The 5909-nt window shown below is 40.3% G+C and overlaps 1 non-coding gene across 1 annotated transcript; it reads left to right on the top strand.

The window, feature by feature from the left end:
• Positions 1–5482: 5482 nt before the first annotated feature.
• Positions 5483–5589, top strand: LOC141676100 (small nucleolar RNA R71). The gene has a single exon (XR_012556708.1). It is a non-coding gene; the product is annotated as a small nucleolar RNA R71 (small nucleolar RNA).
• Positions 5590–5909: the final 320 nt, after the last annotated feature.

Below are 5909 nucleotides of genomic sequence, written 5' to 3'. Positions count from 1 at the left end.
TTTATGGGAATATTATTTAATTAATAATATTCAGATATTTTCTAATATTCTGGGGACTGATTTACTTCATTAAATCAGCTTTACTCCAAACACTCTTTAAAGTGTTTTCGAGTCTTCAAAATGATTTTTTTAAAGTCAGAGCGGATCCCAAAACTCATTTTTATATTTAAGATCTTCCTTTTTAAGGGGATTTAAATACTCGCTCAAAACCTGGGGAATCCGGCTCTGTGGTGTATTTTATATTCGCAACGAGGTTGCAGTTTTGGTAAATGAATTGATTACTTGCCCAACGTTCGGGAAGTAAGCCCATCTAATTGAGTCGGCATAAGCGACAGGCCGGGGTACGGTCTATTATTGTGTAAGTGGCTGGGTGGCAGTCCATCAACGCGTGAGGGGCCGGGGTACGGTCTAGCGCGAGGTCCTAATGCGGCCAGGGTGATGACCGGTGAGGAATTCATCCATCTACAGTAGAAAAGGTTACTTATTGGTATCTTTGCCTGATCAGCGAGATATCGGGTTTATGCCAAAATTCTTTTCCTTTCCAAAATTCATTGGATGTTTCAAACTCTGTTCATACTTTACATAACAGAGGTTTCAGGAAATGTTGAAAGGGGTATATATATGTGGTTATATATATATCGGGACTAAATAAAGTATCTCATAACTTTTTCATTCAATAATATTTCAAAGATTGAATCTATTCAAATCTTGTCTTGTAGTCTCATCTATGTGATGAACTTTTGAAACTGATTATAACTTGAACGGTGGTAGTTCAAGTAGTATTGGGAAAGATATAAGTATATTGGGGTATTTGGTAACCTAATCTTTTAAACTTATATATAATTAATAATTGTCTTATGAATGACAAAGATTTTCAGAAAAACGTTGAGACAAGGTTAGATATATGAGATCACCTTGCAACGATATTTTTTTATATACAGTTATACACTGGGACTTTGTGTATATTATGCATGGAAGAGGACTTCCAATATTTTGAAAAGTATATATGTATATATACTGAATATTTTGCGACTTCATCGCATTAAGATATCAAACTTGGTTCATTTCTTTTGACCAAGATTTTCATGAGTATTATGAGTAGACTCATATACTATTAATCATTATACATATTATTTTGGTGGGCTTGCTGCTCACCCTTGCTTTCTTCTTTCATCACACAACATCAGATAGATAAGATGAACAGGACCAAGCTCCCAATTCGCGATCAGATAGGAAGCGTTTCGCAGCTTCCTATAGGCATTGAAGTCACTGTAGCTGAGGTAGGGAACTACCAATAGACTAGGATTCAACTTTTGATGTACCAGATTTATGTATATTTATGAATTGTAATAATGGCAATGAAATGTAAATTTATTCAGAACCTTTTTAAGGTGTATTGACATATAATTGTGGAATAAAACGACTTGTGATTATTTTTGGATGTTCATCTCTGAGACTATAACGTGTGGTGTGTGTGTTTATTGTGGGGTCACAGTGCAGAGTAGTTGAGAAATTATTAAGATTGGGTGTTAATAAGGGAAATGGAACTCGTGACAACCCGGATCCCCGACCCCGGATCTGGGGGTGCTACAAAGATATACTGATTATTGCAAGATGAGACAAATGGCCCCATAAAGTCAATTCCCCAAACATTGAAGACCTCAACCTCGAGAAGCACATTAAGAGGCATCTCATCCTTTTTAGTCATAGTACCCACACATTGACATCGATCACATTTCAAAATGAACTGATGCGCATCTTTTAACAATGTTGGCCAAAAGGAACCTGCTTGAAAAACACGAGCTGCTGTTTTTTCTCCACCATAATGTCCTCCATAAGCCGTTGAGTGGCAATCTCGCAAGATTCCCCCCATTTCACTGTTAGGAATACATCTCTTGATGATTTGATCAGCTCCCTGGCGAAAAAGAAACGGTTCATCCCACATATACCACATCACTTCATGTAGAAACTTCTTCCTTTGAGCATAAGATAAGTCGGGAGGCATGATGTTTCTCACAAGGTAGTTCATAATGTCTGCAAACCACGGCTCTTCTTCTTGTACTCCAAACAGCTGCTCGTCGGGAAAAAACTCATTTATCAATGTCGTATCCAATGAAGTAGCATTAGGATTCTCTAAACGCGAGAGATGATCAATAACTTGATTTTCAGTTCCTTTTTTGTCCTTGATCTCTAGTTCAAATTTTTGGAGCAAAAGAACCCATCGAATCAATCTAGGCTTCGAGTCCTTCTTCGAGACGAGATATCGAATTGCAGCGTGATCAGTGAACACTGTCACCTTAGTCCCAAGTAGATAAGATCGAAATTTCTCAAAACCGTAAACAATAGCCAAAAGTTATTTCTCCGTAATAATATAATTCAGTTGAGCACCGTTGAGGGTCTTACTAGCATAGTAGACCACATGAAATATGTTGTTCTTCTTCTGCCCAAGAACTGCTCCAATTGCATAATCATTTACATCACACATCATCTCAAAAGGCTCATTCCAATTAGGTGCGGTTATGACAGGTGCCGTGATTAGACTCTTCTTTAATGTCTCAAATGCTGCAAGGCACTCGTCATCAAATTTAAAAGGAACATCTTTCTCTAGTAAACTACACAATGGCTTCGAAATTTTTGAGAAGTCCTTGATAAAACGCCTGTAGAAACCCGCGTGACCAAGAAAACTAAGAATTCCCTTGACAGAAATAGGTGGGGGAAGATTCTCAGTGACCCCCACCTTGGCCTTATCAACCTCAAGACCCTTACTAGAAACCTTGTGCCCGAGAATTATGCCTTGACGCACCATGAAGTGATATTTCTCCTAATTTAGAACCAGATTGGTCTCAACGCACCTCTTGGAGACGTGTCCAAGATTTTGCAAGCATTCATCAAAAGAATCGCCAAAGACTGAGAAGTCGTCCATGAACACTTCCACAATCTAGCCAATCATGTCAGAAAAGATAGCTATCATACATCGCTGAAATGTGGCTGGTGCTCCACACAGACCAAAAGAAACTCATCTGAAGGCGAATGTACCGAATGGACAAGTGAAGGTAGTTTTCTCCTGATCTTCTGGAGCGATACAAATCTGATTATAACCCGAATACCCATCCAGAAGACAACAGTACTCATGACCAGCCAACCTATCAAGCATCTGATCAATGAAGGGCAAGGGAAAATGATCCTTCCTAGTGGCCTTGTTTAGCTTCCTGTAGTCCATACAGACTCTCCACCCAGTGACTGTCCGTGTAACAATCAGCTCATTCTTCTCATTTGCTACCACAGTAATAACACCTTTCTTTGGTACACATTAAACCAGGCTTACCCATGAACTGTCAGAGATAGGATAAATGATCCCTGCATCTAGCCACTTTAGAATTTCCTTCTTCACTACTTCCTTCATGATTGGATTAAGTCTTCTTTGTTGCTCGACTGTAGGTTTTCTACCTTCTTCTAACAGAATTTTATGCATGCAGTAAGAAGGGCTGATTCCATTGATATCTACTATAATCCATCCAATTTCCGATTTGAACTCTCTTAGAATTCTCAAAAGCTTTTCCTCATCGCTACCTGAAAGGTCAGATGCAATAATAACGGGAAGAGTAGATGCATCACCTAAAAAAGCATACCTCAAATGTTCAGGTAAAGGCTTAAGCTCAAGAGTAGGAGCTTCTTCAATCGAAGGCTTGAGGCATTTAGGAGCCTTGCTCAATTCTTCCATTCCAAGAGATTCAAAAGGCATATCGATCTTCCTTTTCCAGGGAGAAGCATTCAAATACTGCAGTTGCTCATCACCTTCGTCATTTTCACTGTCCGAATTTCCCACAAGGATTTTTCTAAGGCATCAGACCTTAGCATTTGATCAAGTTCCGATGTGATCACAGAATCGACCAACTCGACTTTTAAGCACTCCCCATTATCAGTAGGAAATTTCATAGCATTGAACATATTGAAAGTCACATCCTGATCCAACACTCGCATTATAAGCTCACCCTTATGTACATCAATCAAGGTTCAGCCAGTTGCCAAGAAAAGCCTTCCCAAGATTATGGGAATCTTCTTATCCTCCTCGAAATCAAGAATGACGAAATCAGCAGGGAAGATGAGTTTATCCACCTTGACCAGGACATCATCCACAATACCTCTCTGATATGTAATAGAACGGTCGGCCAATTGCAAGGTCATGTAAGTTGGTTTGGGATCAGGTAAGTCCAATTGCTTGAAGAATGACAAAGGCATCAGATTGATGCTGGCTCCCAAGTCACAGAAGCATCTGTCGAAAGATATTTTTCCAATAGTACATGGAATATTGAAGCTTTTTGGATCTTTAAGCTTCGGAGGCAACTTCTGCTGTAGCACAACACTGCATTCCTTCGTGAGAGCGATAGTCTCTAGATCATCTAGCTTCACCTTCCGAGAGAGAATACCTTTCATAAACTTTGCATAACTAGGCATCTGCTCAAGAGCCTCATCGAAAGGTATGTTGATATGAAGTTTCTTAAACACCTCCAGAAACTTCTCGAATTGCTTGTCCAGCTTTTTCTTCTGCAGCCTCTTAGGAAAAGGCGGTAGAGGATAGATCTGTTTCTCCCCTGTACTACCCTCAGGAAGAGTGTGCTCAACAGTAGTCTTCCTTGGTTCCACTTCTTCATCCTGTTGCTCTACTTCTTTCACAGCTCCAGCTTTTTCAGTCAAGTCTTGAGTTTGTTTGGGATTAGCGACCTTTTCAGACCTTAAAGTGATTGCCTTTACCTGCTCCTTAGCTTCCTTCTTTCCTGGCACTTCAGTGTTACTTGGCAATGTACCAGGTTGATGATTTAGCAAGATATTGGCAATTTGCCCAATTTGATTTTTCAAGGTCTTGATAGAAACCGCTTGGCTCTTGTACATAAGCTTCAACTCCTCTAATTCAGATTTTTCATTGGGTTGTTGCAGCTGGAGTTGTTATTTTGGTGCATACTGCGGTTGCTGAAAACCAGGGGGTTGTACTATTTAGATGGATACTGCTGATAAGGCTGTTGAACCGCATTCTGAGCATTGATCCAACTGAAATTAGTATGATTGCGGTTGTTTGGATGATAGGGCTGGCACAGGTTGCTGCGATCACTGGAATTTGCTCACGAACTGAGCTGATTCATTAGAAATTGCGCACTGATCAGTCTCATGGGCACCAGCACAAAGCTCACAGACACTAGAGATTTGATTAACTCCATAATTAGCCAAAGTTTCCACCTTCATTGTCAAAGCCTTAAGTTAGGCAGCTATAGCAGTTGCTGCATCCAACTCCAGAATTCCTGCAACTTTTCCCTGAGTCAGTCTCTGGGAAGGATTTTGGTACTCATTAGTAGTCATCAGCTCAATAAGTTCATAAGCTTCATCGTAGCTCTTAGCCCACAAGGCTCCTCCTGATACTGCATCAAGCATGGGCCTAGAAGTAGGACCCAATCCATTGTAGAAATAGTTGATAATCATCCAATCAGGCATGCCATGGTGAGGGAACTTCCTTAGCATCTCCTTATATCGATCCCAAGCCTCACACAGAGATTTTCCAGTTTGCTGCGTGAAATGGGTAAGAGCATTCCTGATTGTTGCAGTCTTCTCCATGGGAAAAAATTTAGTGAGAAACTTTTGAGCAAGATCTTCCCAAGTTGTGATAGACCCTGCCTATAGACAGTGTAACCAACACTTAGCTTTTTCCCTCAAAGAGAATGGGAAGATTCGCAACTTGATAGCATCTTTAGTCACACCATTGAACTTGAAAGTGTCGCAGATCTCGATAAAATCCCTGATGTGCATGTTGGGGTCTTCGGTAGGAGAACCTTCAAACTGAACTGAGTTCTGTATCATCTGGATCCTACTTGACTTGATCTCAAAAGTGTTGTCCGTGATGGCTGGTCTAATGATGCTAG

This window comes from Apium graveolens, chromosome 7 (genome assembly GCF_009905375.1).
Source record: "Apium graveolens cultivar Ventura chromosome 7, ASM990537v1, whole genome shotgun sequence".
Classification (NCBI taxonomy): domain Eukaryota; kingdom Viridiplantae; phylum Streptophyta; class Magnoliopsida; order Apiales; family Apiaceae; genus Apium; species Apium graveolens.
The sequence above is the reverse complement of the archived record's forward strand: the minus strand, read 5'-3'. Positions and strand labels throughout refer to the sequence as shown.